The sequence below is a fragment of the Pleurodeles waltl genome, chromosome 6, assembly GCF_031143425.1.
Source record: "Pleurodeles waltl isolate 20211129_DDA chromosome 6, aPleWal1.hap1.20221129, whole genome shotgun sequence".
Taxonomy (NCBI): domain Eukaryota; kingdom Metazoa; phylum Chordata; class Amphibia; order Caudata; family Salamandridae; genus Pleurodeles; species Pleurodeles waltl.
Window position 1 is genome coordinate 3,941,659 of NC_090445.1, and position 21,864 is coordinate 3,963,522.

General features: G+C 57.8%; 1 protein-coding gene across 1 annotated transcript in view; it reads left to right on the top strand.

Moving 5' to 3' along the window:
• Window positions 1-5,801: 5,801 nt before the first annotated feature.
• AK1 (adenylate kinase 1) overlaps window positions 5,802-21,864 on the top strand; it is a 77,801-nt gene continuing 61,738 nt past the window's right edge. The window contains exon 1 of the mRNA XM_069236952.1: window positions 5,802-5,945. The gene's annotated coding sequence lies outside the window, so the exon portion shown is untranslated. The remainder of the gene's footprint in view (window positions 5,946-21,864) is intronic.

The window sequence follows — 21,864 nt, forward strand, 5'->3', positions numbered from 1 at the left end:
AAGCTCTATTGTTAGCGTTGGAGCACGCGGATCCGGTGCTTTTAACCTTGCTGGTCTGTGACTCCTACTACTGTGTGCAGTCTTTCAACGAATATTTACACTATTGGAAGATGAATGGGTTCAGAGATTCTAAAGGCAACACCATTAAGCATAAAATGTTGTGGGGTAAGGTTGCGGATCTGAAGGATACGCTTCCTAGAGTCCATGTTGTGCATACACTTGGACACCAGCGCGTTGGAATACACGTTGCTGGGAATACTTTGGCTGATGAAGCCGCGAAGTCGGCAGTGGCTGTCGCCACTGTGGCCGCAGTGACTCGTTCGAGTTCAAAACCAGACACAGAAATTTCAGCTGCCATACAAGCTACTGCTGATGGCACGCCCTTTCCTAAAGGATTTCCTTCAAAATATAGTTACTGCTTGAATGGTGCGCTAAATGCTATTGTTACAATTCCAGGCATTGGTGTAAGTGAAATTCCCAATAAAATTGAGAGACCTCGATTAATTTCTGCAGCACATGAGGGGGTGGCTTCTGCACATGCTGGGGTGGCTGCCACAATTTCACTTTTACAGGCTCGTTACTGGTGGCCTGGTCTCTATAAAGAGACGAAACAGTATGTCCTTTGTTGTGACATTTGTCAACAAATTAAGACATCGTCGGCTAGACACCCGCAGCAGACGCCCCTTCTGATTTCAAACAAACCATTACAGTGTGTGTACTTGGATCATTGTGGTCCGCTGACACCAGATAGTGCATACAAATATATATTGGTTGCTGTAGATTCGTGCTCCAGATTTGTATGGGTATGGCCACAACGCTCGGCTGACGCTCACACTGTTATTAAAGATTTGCGCATCTTTGTCGATATATTTGCAGTTGCAGCTTTTCATTCGGACCAGGGCCCTGCTTTTGCCTCTAAGGCATTCAGGGACACCATGGCTTCGTTGGGGGTCCAACTCCAATTCTCGTCTCCATTTCATCCCGAGGGAAATTCTGTCGTGGAGCGTTTAAATCGTGATTTAAAGCAGTCCTTAACGGCCAGAGTTATAGGTTCGGGTCGTAGTTGGCTAGCCCACCTGTATGGAGTACAGAGAGGACTTAATAACTTGCCTAGAAGGTCACTGGGGGGTCGTACTTCATATGAGTGCCTGTTCGGAACACGAATGTATGTTCCTGATCTAGATGGTCCTGGTGTGGAGGCGGCAGATACGCCCTTTGACATAAATGATCGTGTCACTGTTTTGCAGGATTTACAACACTTCCGTGAAGATAACTCTTCTGCCAATGCTGCCTCCTCAGGAATTAAGGATGAGCCAGTAACACCTACTGGTTGGATACCCAGGATTGGGGATCTGGTGCGTGAAAAGGTCGCTGTTAAAAAAGAATTTGGTCCTTCTTATCGAGAACCTGTCCCTGTGTTAGGGGTAAGCGGCACGAGAACTGTGATTTTACCGCCGCTGCGAGGGGCCAAAGGAAATCGCTTTGTTTCCATTGATAATGTCAAGTTACAACATGTGGCCGATTCTGCACAGCAAACCAAGAGGGACACCCAGTAGTTCCGGAATCCCTCTCACTACTGGGGATGAGGTCCCGCTGCAGGTGATTTTCACCGACACTGTTTCCTCTCCGAGCTTGGGGAGGGTGGATGATGATCTTGCGATCGTTCCACTGACGGCGATTAATATGGAATCTTGTGATCAAATTGCTGTACGTTCTACTGATGTTTCTGAACATGTGGTTTATAGCGTGCCACGGCGGGAGCCTCCGTCTGCTTCTTCATTCAGAGTTGCACCTTTTGCTAAAACTGCTTCTGGCTGCTTCAACGACGCTGATAATGATGGGTCCGGCTCCTCGTCTTCGATGTCTTCTGTCCACGGTCCACGACGGCTGCTGGGATGGCTTAAACAAACATATTTTGTTTTTCCTAGGAACTATTTTTGGCTATTTTTGGCCGTGATGACTATATTATTATGGTTGGGATTTGTGGTTACGTTTTTTCTGATAATACATGGTCATTTTCTTCCTGATCGATCTGACATTGAGCACGTGGAGACTGTGTTGAAACCACATTTTTCGTCTCATATGGTTCGAAGAGACATGTCCACAGTGAACATTTCTGCTATACCAGTTCCGGATGGAATTGTGTGGGATAAAGCGATGTTTGATATATATGGTCCCACTGAATTGATTCAAATACCATATGTCCTCAAATTATCTATGAATGATATTGTTATACCAGGCATTGTTTCTGATGATTGGGATGTGAAGACAGTAGATTCTATGCTAACGGATTTGCAATATTATACTGTCTATGACGATGAAGATGCTTACCAGTTTAGAGATAATCATGGTGACATGTTTTGTTACAACTATTATGGACACCACTTTATTCATAAAGCTCGTAGCCCTAAGTCCATGTTTAATTATGTGCAATGGGAACATTGCTCAACTCCTCCACAAGGGAGTTCAAAAACGTATTATGACAAATTTGCATATTTTACTGGGCATGATCCGCGTAATGCTAGGTCCTACTATTTTAAAGTTACACCGTATTCTAATAAGCAAATGTTATTGACCGATACTAAATTACTGTATTCTAATTTGTTTGTATCGAAACTGTCGGTCGAGGGATATGAATACTGGTTCAAAACTGTTGACTTGAAAAGTGTTTGGGGTACGAAAAATTGGCAAATGCGAGGCAGGGACACGTTATTTAGAGCATGTATTATCCCTGTGCAGATGATTTTCCTCAATGACACAGTACAACAGACTAGCTGTTTGGGCTTAGCGAAATATGCAGTATAGTCTTAGAAAACAGTGCAAACAATGTATAGTTACAATAGGATGCAATGGGGACACATAGGGATAGGGGCAACACAAACCATATACTCCAAAAGTGGTTCTGGAAGCAGGCGCCCTGGCAGGAAGGGTCTTTATTTAGCTGTCTGTGTGGCTTTATTTCACAGCACAGGAGACAGTAAATCAAAGCGCAGCTGAGGCATTTTAATGAGGGATGAAGTGAGGCTGGGGGAATGCGGGACCCCCTGCCCATGTCTTCACGCCCCCAGATTGAAGACCTGTGCCCTAGGGGGTGGCACAATCAGTGCTGTTGCCCTCAGGGGCCTACCCCTAGTGCCCCATGCCCTGGGTACATAGGTGTTCACTTATTAGGGACTTATACTGGTAGCTAAGGGTGTATCCAATTGTGCCAATGCATCACAACAGTTTAGGGAAAGAGCTCTGGCCCAGGGAACCTGGTTAGCCGGGGCCACGGGCACTACAATTTCTAGGACACATCAACATCAGGCAAAAAAGCGGGGGATAACCATGCTGAAAGAGGCCTCCTCTCACACGTATTACGATTCCCATAGCATATATTGGGACAGTACTACCACAGACAGAGTAACCCCCTCCGCCATGTCTTTTTTGACGAGCTCTCTCCCTCTGCTCTTCAGTGCCTAATTTGAGCTGGTGGGTTCTGGTGCTCGGCACCTGCACTTGATTGACTGTCCACCACATGGTGGCGCTGTCTATCTAAGATTGAAATGAGGACAACAGTGTTTAATACGTCCATATACATTAAAAAAGCATATGTGTAGCCAAAGCCGCTATTACAGGTTCGGGGGCCTGGAGGGGCGTGAGCTGTCACAGGTGCAGCAGGGTGACGGGTGCAGTGTGGGCTCTGTCACTGGCAGAGCTGGAGGGCACTGCGGGTGGTCGTGGAGGCAGAGGCCCCGACGGAAGGGACCTGGCACTTACCTTGTGACAAATTAAGCACTGCTGCCCTCTGCCCTCCGCTCTGCCCTCTGCTCTTCTCTCTGCCCTCTGCCCTTCCCTCTGCCCTGTCCTTCTCTCTGCCCTCTGTCCTCCCCTCTACCCTCTGCCCTTCTCTCTGCCCTCCCCTCTGCACTTCTCTCTGCCCTCCCCTATGCCCTCTGTCCTTCCCTCTGTTCTTCCCTCTGCCCTCTGTTCTTCCCTCTGTCCTGTCCTTCTCTCTGTCCTCTGTCCTCCCCTCTGTCCTCTGCCCTCCCCTCTGCCCTCCCCTCTGCCCTTCTCTGTGCCCTCCGTCCTCCCCTCTGCCCTCCCTCTGCCCTCTGTCCTCCCCTCTGCCCTTCTCTCTGCCCTCTGCCCTCCCTCTGCCCTCCCCTCTGCCCTCTGTTCTTCCCTCTGCCCTGTCCTTCTCTCTGACATCCATCCTCCCCTCTGCCCTCCCTCTTCCCTCTGTCCTCCCCTCTCCCCTCTGCACTTCTCTCTGCCCTCTGCCCTCCCTCTGCCCTTCCCTCTGCCCTCTGTCCTTCCCTCTGCCCTGTCCTTCTCTCTGCCCTCTGTCCTCCCCTCTACCCTCTGCCCTTCTCTCTAACCTCCCCTCTGCCATTCTCTCTGTCCTCCCCTATGCCCTCTGTCCTTCCCTCTGCCCTCTGTTCTTCCCTCTGCCCTCTTTTCTTCCCTCTGTCCTGTCCTTCTCTCTGTCCTCTGTCCTCCCTTCTGTCCTCTGCCCTCCCCTCTGCCCTCTGCCCTCCCCTCTGCCGTATGCCCTTCTCTGTGCCCTCCGTCCTCCCCTCTGCCCTCCCTCTGCCCTCTGTCCTCCCCTCTGCCCTTCTCTCTGCCCTCTGCCCTCCCTCTGCCCTCCCCTCTGCCCTCCCCTCTGCCCTTCTCTCTGCCCTCTGCCCTCACCTCTCCCCTCTGCCCTCTTCCCTTCCCTCTGCCCTCTTCCCTTCCCTCTGCCCTCTGTCCTTCTCTCTGCCCTCTGTCCTTGTCTCTGCCCTCTGCCCTTCCCTCGACCCTCTGTTCTTCCCTCTGCCCTGTCCTTCTCTCTGACCTGCATCCTCCCCTCTGCCCTCTGTCCTCCCCTCTCCCCTCTGCACTTCTTTCTGCCCTCTGCCCTCCTCTCTGCCCTCCTCTGCCCTCTGTCCTCCCCTCTAACCTCTGCCCTTCTCTGCCCTCCCCCCTCTGTCCTTCTCTCTGCCCTCTGCCCTTCCCTCTGCCCTCTGTCCTTCTCTCTGCCTTCTGCCCTTCCCTCTACCCTCTGTTCTTCCCTCTGCCCTGTCCTTCTCTCTGACCTCTGTCCTCCGCTCTGACCTCTGTCCTTCCCTTTGCCCCCTACCCTCCCTCTGCCCTCCCCCTCCCCTCTGCCCTCCCTTCTCCTTTCTGTCCTCCCCTCTACCCTCTGCCCTCCCTCTGCCCTCCCCCTCCCCTCTGCCCTTCTCTCTGCCCTATGTCCTTCCCTCTGCCCTTCTCTCTGCCGTCCCCTCTGCCCTTCTCTCTGCCCTCTGCCCTCTGGTTCCTTCCTGGGCGGGGGGAGTGGGTAGGTAGGGGGCGATGATGCCCCAGCCCCCCGTGAATGTCTCTCCCTCTCTCTCCCCCTCTCTCTGCCCTCTGTGTCTGTCTCTTGGTGCCAGGCTGGGACCAACCCTCTTGCCTCAGCTCCCCCCTTGCCCTCTTGCGCTCTCTCTCTCTCGCTCTCTTTCTGATCCCTCCCTCCTTGCCCTCCCTTCTCCTCTGTCCCCCTCCTCTATCCCTCTCTCTGTCTCTCTCCCTCTCTCTCTCTGCCCTCTGTGCCTATCTCTTGGTGCCAGGCTGGGTCAAGGGTCAAGCCATCTTGCCCCAGCTCCCTCCACCCTCCTCGTGTCTCTCTCTCTCTCTCCCTCTCTCTCTCTCTCTCTCTGCCCTCTGTGCCCGTCTCTTGGTGCCAGGCTGGTACCACCCCTCTTGCCTCAGCCCCCTCCTCGCCCTCTCTTTGCCTCCTGCCCCAAGGAGCCTCCTCCTGGTGGGCAGGTGCCCTCCCCCCTCCCCACAGATGCCACCCCTGCCAATGGGCGTCCTTGGCAGCTGCTATGGGGGATGCTGATCCCAGCATGCTTTGCGCTGCGGACAGATATATAAGGAGGACAGACTAGAGCAGGTGACAGGAGACTGAGGAGAGACAGGAGGGCACCGGACCTGAGGTGAGTGCCTGGGGTGAGACCCTGGTACTGAGAGCCTGGGGAGAGGCCCTGGGGGGTGAGACCCTGAGAGGGAGACCCTGGGAGGGGAGATCCTAAGATTGAGAGACTGGGGAGAGACCTTGGGGAGAGATCCTGAGAGGGAGACCCTGGGAGGGGAGACCCTGGGACTGAGATCCTGGGGAGAGACCCTGGGATGGGGGACTCTGAGAGGGAAATCCCGGGCCTGAGAGCTGCGGTGGGATTGGGGGGCGTGACGAAAGCACCCGAACCTGAGGGCCTGGGGCGGGGGCCGAGGGGGCTGAGAATAGATGGGGGGACTGATAGTGGGGAAGGCGTACAAAGAGGGGTGCTGGTCAGGTGGGGCAGTGAGGAGGGGGAGACAGAGGATGAGGGGGAGGATGGGAGGCGATGAAGGCTTGAGGGCGGGAAGATGGGGTGGGACGGGGCATTGAGATGGGGCAGGAGGGAGGGGGATGTGGTCTGGGTTTAGAGGTGCGCAGCAGGTACCCCGTCAGAAGACAGAGTCCATTATCACGTGCAGAGTCCTAGCATGTGGGGCTGGGGGGGTCTCTCTTCGGGGCTCCGCAGCAGTTAAGGAACTGAGTGATCGGTTCTGACACCGTCGCGTCCCCCCCAACCCCCCCCCTCACTGCTCCCCATGCACCCCCGGGGTGTACACAGCTAACAGTGCACCAGGTGCAGGCACACCGGGCCCAGGGCTCCCCAGTGGGTACTGCACTCTAGGGAGGGGGAGGGCTCACTGTGCTGCCCCTTCTAGGTCACTGCCCCCGGGGTGGGTGTTCTTTACCCCCCTTTGGGTACCACATTCCTTCAGAGAAGGAAGACACTGCGCCCCCCTCCTCTGTGACCCCCTCCAACCCGGGCGAGCTCATTCTTTATTTAGGATACCCTGAGAGGGGGTCTGTGGCCCCCGAGTGAGGGGGGCTGGGGCCAGGCCTGCATCTGTCCTTATCTCTGAGAGGGGGGTCTGTGCCCCTTAAGTGAGGGGGGCTGGGGCCAGGTCTGCACCTCTCCTTGTCTCTGGATACCCTGAGTGGGGGTCTGCGCCCGAGTGAGAGGGGCTGGGTCTGCACCTCTCCTTGTCTCTGGATACCCTGAGAGGGGTCTGTGCCCCTGAGTGAGGGGGGCTGGGGCCGGGTCTGCACCTCTCCTTGTGTCTGGATACCCTGAGAGGGGTCTGTGCCCCCTGAGTGAGGGGGGACTGGGGCCGGGTCTGCACCTCTCCTTGTGTCAGGATACCCTGAGAGGGGGTCTGTGCCCCTTGAGTGAGGGGGGCTGGGGCCGGGTCTGCACCTCTCCTTGTCTCTGGATACCCTGAGAGAGGGGTCTGTGCCCCCTGAGTGAGGGGGGCTGGGGCCAGGTCTGCACCTGACCTTGTCTCTGGATACCCTAGAGGGGTCTGTGCCCCCTGAGTGAGGGGGGCTGGGGCCGGGTCTACGCCTGTCCTTGTCGCTAGATAACCATAGAGAGGGGTCTGTGCCCCCTGAGTGAGGGGGGCCGGGGCCGGGTCTACGCCTGTCCTTGTCGCTAGATAACCATAGAGAGGGGTCTGTGCCCCCTGAGTGAGGGGGGCTGGGGCCGGGTCTGCACCTCTCGTTGTGTCTGGATACCCTGAGAGGGGTCTGTGCCCCCTGAGTGAGGGGGGCTGGGCCGGGCCTGCACCTCTCCTTGTGTCTGGATACCCTGAGAGGGGTCTGTGCCCCTGAGTGAGGGGGGCTGGGGCCGGGTCTACGCCTGTCCTTGTCGCTAGATAACCATAGAGAGGGGTCTGTGCCCCCTGAGTGAGGGGGGCTGGGGCGGGGTCTGCACCTCTCCTTGTCTCTGGATACCCTGATAGAGGGGTCTGTGCCCCCTGAGTGAGGGGGGCTGGGGCCGGGTCTGCACCTCTCCTTGTCTCTGGATACCCTGAGTGAGGGGTGCTGGGGCCGGGTCTGCACGTCTCCTTGTCTCTGGATACCCTGAGAGAGGGGTCTGTGCTCCTGAGTGAGAGGGGCTGGGGCCAGGTCTGCACCTGACATTGTCTCTGGATACCCTAGAGGGGTCTGTGCCCCCTGAGTGAGGGGGGCTAGGGCCGGGTCTGCACCTCTCCTTTTCTCTGAATACCCTGAGAGGGGTCTGTGCCCCTTGAGTGAGGGGGGCTGGGGCCGGGTCTACGCCTGTCCTTGTCGCTAGATAACCATAGAGAGGGGTCTGTGCCCCCTGAGTGAGGGGGACTGGGGCCGGGTCTGCACCTCTCGTTGTGTCTGGATACCCTGAGAGGGGTCTGTGCCCCCTGAGTGAGGGGGGCTGGGGCGGGGTCTGCACCTCTCCTTGTGTCTGGATACCCTGAGAGGGGTCTGTGCCCCTTGAGTGAGGAGGGCTGGGGCCAGGCCAGCACCTGTCCTTGTCTCTGGATACCCTGAGAGGGGTCTGTGCCCCTTGAGTGAGGGGGGCTGGGGCCGGGTCTGCGCCTGTCCTTGTCGCTAGATAACCATAGAGAGGGGTCTGTGCCCCCTGAGTGAGGGGGGCTGGGCCGGGCCTGCACCTGTCCTTATCTCTGGATACCCTGAGAGGGGTCTGTGCCCCCTGAGTGAGGGGGGCCGGGGCCGGGTCTGCACCTCTCCTTGTCTCTGGATACCCTGAGAGGGGGTCTGTGCCCCTGAGTGAGGGGGGCTGGGGCCGGGTCTGCACCTCTCGTTGTGTCTGGATACCCTGAGAGGGGGTCTGTGCCCCTGAGTGAGGGGGATGGGGCCGGGTCTGCACCTCTCCTTGTCTCTGGATACCCTAGAGGGGTCTGTGCCCCTTGAGTGAGGGGGGCTGGGGCCGGGTCTGCGCCTGTCCTTGTCGCTAGATAACCATAGAGAGGGGTCTGTGCCCCCTGAGTGAGGGGGGCTGGGGCCGGGTCTGCACCTCTCGTTGTGTCTGGATACCCTGAGCGGGGGTCTGTGCCCCTGAGTGAGGGGGGCTGGGGCCGGGTCTGCACCTGTCTTTCTCCCTAGATACCCTGAGAGGGGGTCTGTGCCCCTGAGTGAGGGGGGCTGGGGCCGGTTCTGCACCTCTCGTTGTCTCTGGATACCCTGAGCGGGGGTCTGTGCCCCTGAGTGAGGGGGGCTGGAGCCCGGTTATTACATGTCTTTGTCTCTGGATACCCTGGGAGGGGGGGGCTGGGGCCGGGTCTGTGCATGTCCTTGTCTCTGGATATCCTGAGGGGGGGGTCTGTGCCCCAGTGTGAGGGGCTGGGGCCGGTCAGCCCCTCTCCTGGTCTCTAGTGCCCCCCCTAGGTGGGTCTGTGTTCCTGCTGCCCTTCAGGAGAGGCTGAGGGGCGGGGGGGGGGGGGCTATTCTTGCGCTGTCTTGGGGCAGTTTCAGGCCCCAACCTCCTCATGCACCACCCTCGGGGCAGGAAGCGCCTGCAGGGTGGGGGGGGGGGGGGAGGGGAAGAGGAGGGGTATATACACAAACACGTTGTTTTCAGGACAGTTCAGACAAGTGTTGCCAAAACAATGAGATGTATATCTGTGTCTAACCAAGTGCCCTTCAGTGCCACTGCCCTGTCCTGCCCTAACCAAGTGCCCTTCCGTGCCACTGCCCTGTCCTGCCCTAACCAAGTGCCCTTCCGTGCCACTGCCCTGTCCTGCCCTAACCAACTGCCCTTCCGTGCCACTGCCCTGTCGTGCCCTAACCAAGTGCCCTCCAATGCCACTACCCTGTCCTGCCCTAACCAAATGCCCTTCAATGCCACTGCCCTGTCCTAACCAAGTGCCCTTCAATGCCACTGCCCTGTCCTGTCCTAACCAAGTGCCCTTCAATGCCACTGCCCTGCCCTAACCAAGCACTCTTCAATGCCACTGCCCTCTCCTGCCCTAACCAAGCACCCTTCAATCAATCAATCAATCAATCATAGCATTTGTATAGCGCACTACTCACCCGGGAGGGTCTCAAGGCGCTAGGGGGAAGGGGTCCGCTATTGCTCGAATAGCCAGGTCTTAAGTTGTCTCCTGAAGGCGAGGTGGTCCTGGGTCAGCCGAAGGTGGATGGGGAGGGCGTTCCATGTCTTGGCTGCCTGGTAGGAGAAGGATCTGCCTCTGGCGGTGGCTCTTCGGATGCGTGGTACGGCGGCGAGGGCGAGGCTGGTAGACCGTAGCTGGCGGGTGGGTGTGTAGAAGGTCATGCGATCGTTGAGGTACTTGGGGCCCAGGTCGTGGAGAGACTTGTGTGCGTGGGTGAGGAGCCTGAACGTGATCCTCTTGTTGACGGGGCGCCAGTGCAGGTCCCTCAGGTGGCAGGAGATGTGGCTGCGTCGGGGGATGTCCAGGATGAGTCGGGCGGAGGCGTTCTGGATGCGTTGGAGTCTTTTCTGTAGCTTGGCTGTGGTTCCGGCGTAGAGGGTGTTTTCGTAGTCCAGTCGGCTGGTGACGAGTGCCTGGGTGACCGTCTTCCTGGTTTCGGTCGGGATCCATCGGAAGATCTTGCGGAGCATGCGAAGGGTGTGAAAGCATGATGAGGAGACAGCGTTGACTTGTCTGGTCATCGAGAGGGAGGAGTCCAGGATGAAGCCCAGGTTGCGTGCGTGGTCTGTTGGCTTGGGAGCGGTGCCCAGGGTTGGGGGCCACCAGGAGTCATCCCAGGCGGCGGGCGATGGTCCTAGGATGAGGACTTCCGTCTTGTCTGAGTTCAGTTTCAGGCGGCTGTTCTTCATCCACTCGGCGACGTCTTTCATCCCTTCGTGTAGGCTGGTTCTGGCGGTGTCGGGGTCTCTGGTGAGGGAGAGGATCAGTTGGGTGTCGTCGGCGTAGGAGATGATGTTGAGGTTGTGTTGGCGTGCGATGGCAGCAAGAGGTCTCATGTAGACGTTGAAGAGGGTGGGGCTGAGTGATGAACCTTGCGGGACGCCGCAGATGACTTCGGTGGCCTCGGATCGAAACGGGGGGAGGCGGACTCTCTGTGTTCTTCCGGCGAGGAACGAGATGATCCACTCCAGTGCCTTCTCTTGGATGCCGGGGTTGCGGAGGCGTTGGACTAGGGTGTGGTGGCAGACAGTGTCGAACGCTGCAGCGAGGTCCAGGAGGATGAGTGCCGCTGTTTCCCCGTTGTCGAGCAGGGCTCGGATGTCGTCGGTGGCTGCGATGAGGGCGGTCTCGGTGCTGTGGTTGGCTCTGAAACCGGACTGCGAGGGGTCGAGGGATCCGTTAGTCTCGAGGAAGGTGGCAAGCTGTTTGCTGACGATCTTCTCGATGACTTTGGCAGGAAAAGGGAGGAGCGAGATAGGTACGGAAGTTTTTGAGGTCGGTGGGGTCCGCTGTTGGTTTCTTCAGTAGGGCGCTGAGCACGGCATGCTTTCAGCTCTCCGGGAAGGTGGCGGTGTTGAAGGAGGTGTTGATGACGTCCCGGAGTTGGGGTGCGAGGGTGGAGTCGGCCTTGTTGAAGACGTGGTGGGGGCAGGGGTCGGTTGGAGATCCGGAGTGGATGGTGTTCATCGTGCGGGCTATGTCTTTGGTGGTCACCGTGGTACAGGTGCGGAGGGTGGCGGTGGGGTGCATTGGTTCGACGGTTGGGTGCGTGGATGGTGTGCCGAAACTGTTGTGGATGTCGGCGATCTTGCGGTGGAAGAACGATGCAAGAGAGTCGCAGAGATCTTGTGAGGGAGTGATGTTGTTGTTGCCGGTGCTGGGGTTGGAGAACTCCTTGACGATGCTGAAGAGTTCCTTGCTGTCGTGGGCGTTGTTGTCCAGTCGCTCCTTCAGTGATTTCTTCTTGGTGGTGCGGATGAGCTGGTGGTGCTTGCGGGTGGCGTGTTTGAGGGCGGTCATGTTGTCGGTGGTCTGGTCGAGGAGCCAGGCTTTCTCGAGGGTGCGGCAGGTCTTCTTGGAGTCCTTGAGTTCGTCGGTGAACCAGGGGGCCTTCTTGCTTCTGGGTCTGCTAGGAGGGTTCTTCAGTGGTGCGAGGTCGTCGGCGCAGGCCGTCAGCCACTGCGTGAAGTTGCGGGCTGCTTCGTTGGGGTCCGTTGTGCTGGCAGGTGGGTTCTGGCTGAGGGAGGTGGTGAGCTGGTCGGCGGTGATCTTGCTCCAGCTCCTGTGAGGAACCTGTTGCGGGTGGTGGTGGGTTGTGGTTTTCCTGAAGCTGAAGTGGACGCAGCTGTGGTCGGTCCAGTGGAGTCCGGAGGAGTGGCTGAAGGTGATGTGCTTGCTGGATGAGAAGACGGGATCAAGCGTGTGTCCGGCGTAGTGGGTGGGGGTGTTGACCAGTTGCTTGAGTCCGAGTTGGCGAGGTTGTCCAGCAGGGCAGTGGTGTTGCGGTCCTTGTTGTTCTCCAGGTGGAAGTTGAGGTCCCCTAGGAGGATGTAGTCGGTGGAGGGGAGGGCGTGTGGGCTGATGAAGTCCGTGATGTCTTCGCTGAATTGTGTGCGTGGTCCCGGGGGTCTGTAGATGAGGGTGCCTCTGAGGGTCGTCTTTGGGTCGGTGTGAATCTAGAAGTGGAAGTGCTCGGCGGTGGCGAAGGTGTCGTTGGAGTTGGTCGTGATGCGGATGGTGTTCTTGTGGATGATGGCGATGCCTCCTCCGGTCTGGTTGACGCGGTCCCTTCTGATGATCTTGTACCCGTCCGAGATGGCGATGGCGATGTCGGGGGTTGAGGAGGCGTTCATCCACGTTTCCGTGAGGAAGGCGACGTCTGGTGATGTTGTGTCGAGGAGGTTCCAGAGTTCCGCGGCGTGTCTGTGGACGGAGCGGGTGTTGAGCAGGATGCACTTGAGGTTGCTGCTGGTGCTTGGCGGGCGCGGTGCAGTTTCGGAGGCAGGTGAACTTGCAGGATCTGCAGGTGAAGGGTCCGTGAATGCGTTTCGGGGCGGCTCGGCAGCAGGAGGGGTTCCGGCCGGCATTGAGTGCGTAGAGGGCAGCGGCGTTGTAGGTCTGTCGGGTCGTCTTGCGTCGGTGGGGGCCAGGGCTCCTGGCACTGGGCGCTGTCCAGGCGCGGACGGGCGCAGACGGGCTTGCCTTTGGCACGCCTTCGGTGCGCAATCGGCGCGCCCGCTGCGCGTGACCGCTGCGCGTCCGCGCGTCGTCATATAAGGCTAAGTGGGAGGGAGGAGCAGCTGGGAGGCGGGAGCGGGGAGGACACAAAACAAAAGGGGGCGTGGCCGCGTGAGCGGCGGCGGGAAGCGGGGAGCGGGGCGGGCAAGGCACAGGGGGACAACAGCAAAGTTAATACAAAAGGCAATAAAAATACAACAAAACCACAATATACCACGAAAATATGGCGGAACTGCTGGGGCAGGGAACAGTGAGGCAGACGGCACAACGAGGCTGCGAGCAGCGGCGAGGGGCACACACACAGCTGGCACACACACACCTTCAGTGCCACTGCCCTGTGCTGCCCTAACAAGCGCCCTTCAGTGCCACTCCCCTGTCCTGCCCTAACCAAGCACCCTTCAGTGCCACTCCCCTGTCCTGCCCTAACCAAGCACCCTTCAGTGCCACTGCCCTGTCCTGCCCTAACCAAGCACCCTTCAATGCCACTGCCCTGTCCTGCCCTTCAGTGCCACTGCCCTGCCCTAACCAAGCGCCCTTCAATGCCACTACCCTGTCCTGCCCTAAAGTGCCACTCCCCTGTCCTGTCCTAACAAAGAACCCTTCAGTGCCACTGCCATGTCCTGTCCTAACCAAGCACCCTTCACTGCCACTGCCCGGTCCTGACCAAGTGCCCTTCAATGCCACTGCCCTGTCCTGCCCTAACCAAGTGCCCTTCGTGCCACTGCCCTGTCCCTCTCTAACCAAGTGCCCTTCCTTGCCACTGCCCTGTCCTGCCCTAACCACGTGCCCTTCCGTGCCACTGCCCTGTCCTGCCCTAACCAAGTGCCCTTCAATGCCACTGCCCTGTCCTGACCTAACAAGTGCCCTTCAGTGCCACTGCCCTGTCCTGCCCTAACCAAGCACCCTTCAGTGCCACTGCCCTGTCCTGCCCTAACCAAGCGCCCTTCAATGCCACTGCCCTGTCCTGCCCTAACAAGCGCCCTTCAGTGCCACTGCCCTGTCCTGCCCTAACCAAGCACCCTTCAGTGCCACTGCCCTGTCCTGCCCTAACCAAGTGCCATTCAGTGCCACTGCCCTGTCCTGCCCTAACCAAGTGCCCTTCAGTGCCACTGCCCTGTCCCGCCCAAACCAAGTGCCCTTCAGTGCCACTGCCCTGTCCCGCCCAAACCAAGTGCCCTTCAGTGCCACTGCCCTGTCCCGCCCTAACCAAGTGCCTTTCAGTGCCACTGCCCTGTTCTGCCCTAACCAAGTGCCCTTCAATGCCACTACCCTGTCCTGCCCTAACCAAGCGCCCTTCAGTGCCCCTGCCCTGTCTGGCCCTAACCAAGCACCCTTCAATGCCACTGCCCTGCCCTAACCAAGCACCCTTCAATGCCACTGCCCTGCCCTAACCTAGCGCTCTTCAATGCCACTGCCCTCTCCTGCCCTAACCAAGCACCTTTCAGTGCCACTGCCCTGTCCTGCCCTAACCAAGCATAAAAACTCAGCGAGATTCTGCAAGTTACAAACTCAGCGAGATTCTGACGAGTTACAAAAAACTCAGCTAGAGTTACATAAAAACTCAGCCAGATTCTGCTGAGTTACAAAAAACTCAGCCAGAGTTACATAAAATCTCAGCGAGATCTGCAGAGTTACATAAAAACCCAGCGAGATTCTGCAGAGTTACATAAAAACCCAGCGAGACTGCGGAGTTGCAAAAAAGGCCAGCGAGACTCTGCAGAGTTGCATAAAAACCCAGTGAGACTCTGCGGAGTTGCATAAAAACTCAGTGAGTTTATGCGGAATTACATAAAAACCCAGCAAGACTGCGGAGTTGCATAAAAGCTTAGCAAGATTCTGCAACGTTACATTACAAGATTCTGCGGAGTTACATAAAAACTCAGCGAGATTCCGCGAGTTACATAAAAACTCAGCCAGAGTTACATAAAATCTCAGAGAGATCTGCGGAGTTACAAAAAAAAACAGCGAGATTCTGCAGAGTTACAGAAAAACCCAGCGAGACTGCGGAGTTGCATAAAAGCCCAGCGAGACTCTGCGGAGTTGCATAAAAACCCAGCGAGACTCTGCAGAGTTGCATAAAAACTCAGCAAGTTTATGCAGAATTACATAAAAACCCAGCGAGACTGCAGAGTTGCATAAAAACCCAGCGAGACTCTGCGGAGTTACATAAAAACCCAGCAAGACTGTCGAGTTGCATAAAAACCCGGCGAGGCTCTGCGGAGTTACATAAAAACCCAGCGAGGCTCTGCGGAGTTACATAAAAACCCAGCGAGGCTCTGCGGAGTTGCATAAAGACCCAGCGAGACTCTGCGGAGTTGCATAAAGTCCCAGCGAGACTGCTGAGTTGCATAAAAACCCAGCGAGACTGCTGAGTTGCATAAAGACCCAGCGAGACTCTGCAGAGTTGCATAAAGACTCAGCGAGGCTCTGCGGAGTTGCATTAAAACCCAGCGAGACTCTGCGGAGTTGCATAAAGACTCAGCGAGGCTCTGCAGAGTTGCATAAAGACTCAGCGAGACTCTGCGGAGTTGCATAAAAACCCAGCGAGACTCTGCGGAGTTGCATAAAGACCCAGCGAGACTCTGCGGAGTTGCATAAAGACTCAGCGATGCTCTGTGGAGTTGCATAAAAACCCAGCGAGGCTCTGCGGAGTTACATAAAAGCCCAGCGAGACTCTGCGGAGTTGCATAAAGATTCAGCGAGGCTCTGCAGAGTTACATAAAAGCCCAGCGAGACTCTGCCGAGTTGCATAAAAATCCAGCGAGACTGCCGAGTTGCATAAAAACCCAGCAAGACTCTGCGGAGTTGCATAAAAACCCAGCGAGACTGCAGAGTTCCACCAACGGATATGCACGGCGCGCTGCATGCGCTGCAGTTTTGCACCAGTAGTGCACGCAGAGCTGGAGAATCCGCGCAAACGGCGCTATGCTATGAACAAGAGCTGACGCCATCACACGGATTTTGCTGCGGCTTGAGCAGAACAGCCATGGCCGGACACTGACGCGAGGAGCAGCCCTCCGACCACCACCACCGGCATCAGAAGATGGAGGTAGGGAATGCCTCCGAAGCTGGGCAGGACAAACCTCTGCAGTGCAGCAACGCCTCATTACAAGAGCAACCCGGAGTCACCAAATCTGCCAATTCCTTGGGCACCCACCGCCACCCTGTGCCACCCAGAGAGACCACCAGTGCCATAGCAGCAGAGGGCGGCCACTCGCGCCACCATGGGCCTGCAGAGATTGTGGCCTGAAGAAATTCAAATGTCTACCCAACCTCATCCCCACCCTGTGCCATGGCCCCCTCCACCCCCAGGCCTGAGGCAGGGGCACCACTCATTCCTTATGTAAAAGCTGAAAGGATTGTGGGGCAGTGGTGCCCCCATAGGGCACTGTTGCCTAGGAGTGGGTTGTGGCGCTCCACCCCTCCTTGGGGTAACGCGCCCCACCCATGTTTTCCTGGACCTGCCATGCAGGGGGCTGGTACCCAGAGCCCCTTTAGCGCTAGCAGAGCCGGTGTGACAATCTTTTTTTGCCCCAGCACCCCCCATGAGCTCCTCCTCGGATTCCCTCACCACCAAAGGTACCCTCTTCTCTCCTTGGCCTCTCACACATACATTCATTTGTTTTAAAGCCTGGTAAAGGCTGGCTGAACTGATCCACTCAGCTGTCCACATAAAATACAGATCTGTTCTTTGCAGCAGGCACATTAACCCTCTGCGCTAGTTTATGGTCAAAGCTGCCACTGGACAAACTCTCTGTCTCTAACATGAATCTTATCTTTACATTTTTATTTCTGCCTGAAATCTGGATGCACCTGGAACTCTGCAGAATGTATTTTGTAAATCGAAGTTATTTCTAAACCCCGCGCCCCTCCTGAGGTTTGTGCTCCCCCACAGGTCAGCGCCCAGTGCGGCCGCACCGGCCGCACCGTCCTAAAGCCGGCCCTGCTGGTACCTACGCCTGAAGTTAATGCCCTTCTTGGGGAGTTCACTGACTTGCTGCTCCAGCAAAGGCAAAGCGTGGGTTTCACCGGGAAGGGGGGCCCCGCCTGGTGGGAGTCAGGGTGCAGGAAGGGACCCCCAGGGTATGCAGGGCGTTGGAAGTGAGTTAGCACACAATGCAGCGCCTAGAGGACTGCACACGACCCTGGGGCGCTACTCCATCGAGGGGCAGACCCTGTGTGTGCCTCGGGGCCCCCAGCCAGGAGTATTTGTTTCAAGGGGCCTGGCCCCGTGGGTATCGAGTATCCTTTGTTAGACTTCACAGCCAATTTCCCTGATGTACTTTTATGACTAATAACAGAATCTGCCCCCTCCCCCTCACCCCCCCCCCCCCCACCCCCAAGGAGTTCTGTGACAATGAGTGAAGAGTTGTGTACCTGAAAGCATGGAAAGCCGGTGCTATTAACCTGTTTATTTATCCCAACAGGCGGCCAGAAAAACAACATTAATAATGTACAGGCTGGAACCAGAGGCGGGTTCATTATTTATCGAGGTGCCACGGGGTTTCTAGGGTGATCCCTTCAGAAGAGGGGGTCGGTGGCTGCTCACAAGCCTTGGAGGGGGTCGGTGGCTGCTCACAGGCCCTTGGGGGTGGGGGGTGAGTGACTGCTCATCACAAGCCTTGGAGGGGGTCGGTGGCTGCTCACAAGCCTTGCAGGGGGTCGGTGACTGCTCACAGGCCCTTGGGGGTGAGTGACTGCTCACAGGCCCTTGGGGGTGGGGGGTGAGTGACTGCTCACAAGCCTTGCAGGGGGTCGGTGACTGCTCACAGGCCCTTGGGTGTGAGTGACTGCTCACAGGCCCTTGGGGGTGGGGGGTGAGTGACTGCTCACAAGCCTTGCAGGGGGTCGGTGACTGCTCACAGGCCCTTGGGGGTGAGTGACTGCTCACAGGCCCTTGGGGGAGGGGGGTGAGTGACAGCTCACAAGCATTGGAGGGGGTCGGTGATTGCTCACAGGCCCTTCAGGGGGGTCGGTGTGAAGTTTCCAGGGTGATCCCTTATGAAGAGTGGCTGTTCACAAGCCTTGCAGGGGGTCGGTGCCTGCTCACAAGCCATGGAAGGGGTCGGTGGCTGCTCACAAGCCTTGGAGGGGGTCGGTGTGAACTTTCCAGGGTGATTTCTTCAGAAGAGGTGGTTGGTGACTGCCCACAAGCCTTGCAGGGGGTCGGTGGCTGCTCACAGGCCCTTGGGGGTGGGGGGTGAGTGACTGCTCACAAGCATTGGAGGGGGTCGGTGACTGCTCACAGGCCCTTCAGGGGGTCGGTGTGAACTTTCCAGGGTGATCCCTTATGAAGAGTGGCTGCTCACAAGCCAATACAACCACACAGTGAAAGTCACCTGGTTGGACCACTCCATCCTACACTTCACCGTCGCCGGACGTGACAGACCCACCCCTAAACAACCCGACACCACCTTCCGCAGCTGGTCCAGCGTCACTCAGCAACAATGAACTCACACACTCAACAGCACACAGCCTGTAGGAACCACCAACCTGGACCTTGCAGTTCAGAACTTCAATGACTTGATCACCAATGCCGCCGACCAAGTCACCCCCACCAAATCAGCTGAAACACACAGGCCCCCTAAACAAGCCAACTGGTGCACCCCACAACTCAGCACATCAACACACAAGTGCAAACAGCTTGAAAGAAAATGGCACTCTAGCAAGAACCACCCGGACAGAGCCACCTTCAAATCACCCTCAACGAATACCACCGACAAATCAAAGCAACAGAGAGAGGCCCGACCAATCGCATTGACACCAGCGCCAACCAAACCAAGGAACTCTTCACCATCGTCAGAGTTCACCTGCCCATCAGCCACTGAAAACGCAATCCCCCTCGCAAGAATTCTGCAACGCCATCACAAACCACTTCCACAACAAGAAAGCAACTATCTACATGAACTTTGATGCCCAACCCTCAACCCCCGCAGCCCCCTTCCGACCACCACGTTCGACTGCCTGTTCAACACATGGGGGACATATCAGTGCACAAAACACAGCCACCCTCATGAGCTTCATCCACTGGAGAGCACCAACTGACCCCTGCCCCCACCAACTCTTCAACCTGGGAAAAGATGAGATCAGCCCCCAGCTCACCTCCCTGAACGCCTCACTGCCACCTTCCATGCCTGGAAACACGCAGGTTAGACCCTCCTCCAGAAACCCTTGGAAGACCCCACCGAACTCCAGAACAACGTCCATCTCACTGCTCCCATTCCCTGCCAAGGTACTGGACAAAGCCATGAACCTACCACCACCTCCAGCAACCTGCTAGACCTCGCCCAATCAGGATTCAGAACCAATCACAGCACAGAGACAGCACCTATCACTGCAACCAACGACATACGCACCCTACTCTGCAGAGGAGAATCAGCTGCCCTGATCCTGCTTGGGCTCTACGCTGCCTTCGACACGGTCTCCCAACATACACTCGTCAATCGCCTACGTCAGACTGCAATAAGAGGTGACACCCTCAGATGGATGGTGTCCTTTCTCACAGGATGCACCCTAAAAGTCCACCTTCCCTCCTTTCCCCAGGGCTTATCCTTCAGCCCCACACTCCTCAACATGTACATGACTCCACTCTCAAACATCGTCAGAGCGCAGGACGAGAAAGGAACATCACGGAGACCAGTGGCGTGAAGCAAGGAATTTCATGGATAACAGTGGCGTGGAGCAAGGAACACACGGAGACCAACGGTGTGGAGCAAGGAATGTCATGGAGACCAGTGGCGTGGAGCAAGGAACGTCACGGAGACCAGTGGCGTGAAGCAAGGAATGTCACGGAGACCAATGGCGTGGAGCAAGGAATGCCACGGGGACCAGCGGCGTGGAGCAAGGAATGCCATGCGGATCAGCGATGTGGGGCAAGGAACACCATGGAGACCAGCGGCGTGATGCAAGGACGCCATGGGGACCAGAGGCATGGAGCAAGGAATGTCATGGAGACCAGTGGCGTGGAGCAAGGAACGCCATGGGGGCCACTGACGTGGAGCAAGGAACGCCATGGAGACCAGTGGTGTGGAGCAAGAAAAGTCACGGAGACCAACGGCGTGGAGCAAGGAATGTCATGGAGACCAGTGGTGTGGAGGAAGGAACGTCATGGAGACCAGTAGCATAGAGCAAGGAATGTCATGGGGACCAGCGGCGTGGAGCAAGGAACGCCCTGGGGACTAGCGGCGTGGAGCAAGGAACGCCCTGGGGACTAGCGGCATGGAGCACGGAACGCCACGGGGACCAGCGGCGTGGAGCACGGAACGCCACGGGGACCAGCGGCATGGAGCAAGGAATGTCATAGAGACCAGTGGTGTGGAGCAAGGAATGTCACGGGGACCAGTGGTGTGGAGCAAGGAATGTCATGGAGACCAGTGGTGTGGAGGAAGGAATGCCATGGGGACCAGCAGCGTGGAGCACGGAACGTCATGGGGACCAGCAGCGTGGAGCACGGAACGCCACGGGGACCAGCGGAGTGGAGCAAGGAACGTCATGGGGACCAGCGGCGTGGAGCAAGGAACGCCACGGGGACCAGCGGCGTGGAGCAAGGAACGCCACGGGGACCAGCGGCGTGGAGCAAGGAACGCCACGGGGACCAGCAGCGTGGAGCAAGGAATGTCATGGGGACCAGCGGCGTGGAGCACGGAACGCCATGGGGACCAGCGGAGTGGAGCAAGGAACGTCATGGGGACCAGCGGCGTGGAGCAAGGAACACCACGGGGACCAGCGGCGTGGAGCAAGGAATGCCATGGGGACCAGCGGCGTGGAGCACGGAACGCCATGGGGACCAGCGGAGTGGAGCAAGGAACGTCATGGGGACCAGCGGCGTGGAGCAAGGAACACCACGGGGACCAGCGGCGTGGAGCAAGGAATGCCATGGGGACCAGCGGCGTGGAGCACGGAACGCCATGGGGACCAGCGGAGTGGAGCAAGGAATGCCATGGGGACCAGTGGCATGGAGCAAGGAACGCCATGAAACCTGCTGAGGGAGCGAGTAACGTCATGAAGACCCACAGAGTGAAGGATGGACCTTCATGAAGAGCCCTAGGGAGGACCAAAGACCTCTAAGGAAAGCCCTAAGGAGGAGCAAGAAACTGGCTGTTGGTCGGTCCTTCCGAGGGCAACCAGTAAATTACTGCTCTGCCCTGGCGGAGGCCTCGGTGACCAAATGCTCCAAGGACCAAACGTGAGTGATGTATAGATACTCTGTCCCAGTGCCACGGGGTATCCGTACCACTGAGATAATTGTCCCCCGCCGGATTTAGATGCAGGGGACCATAGGTTTAATCACAGCAGGGACTACTCTGTGCCCCCTTGACTGTGCCCTCACAACGGCGACACAGCACTGTGACGTAAGGGCCCCCACAACGGCGCCGTGGCACTGTGGCGTAAGGGCCCCCACAACGGCGCCGCGGCACTGTGGCGTAAGGGCCCCCACAACGGCGCCGCGGCACTGTGGCGTAAGGGCCCCCACAACGGCGCCGCGGCACTGTGGCGTAAGGGCCCCCACAACGGCGCCGCGGCACTGTGGCGTAAGGGCCCCCACAACGGCGCCGCGGCACTGTGGCGTAAGGGCCCCCACAACGGCGCCGCGGCACTGTGGCGTAAGGGCCCCCACAACGGCGCCGCGGCACTGTGGCGTAAGGGCCCTCACAACGGCGCCGCGGCACTGTGGCGTAAGGGCCCTCACAACGGCGCCGCGGCACTGTGGCGTAAGGGCCCTCACAACGGCGCCGCGGCACTGTGGCGTAAGGGCCCTCACAACTGACCTGCAGGGAGGTGCCCCTCCTCCGGTGCTGCAGGAACCGCGCAACCTCAGGGGTAGCTCTGCTGTTTGAGGCTCTGGGGACCCTCTGCCCAGCGCCACTGGAATTATGCGAATCTGCGACCACA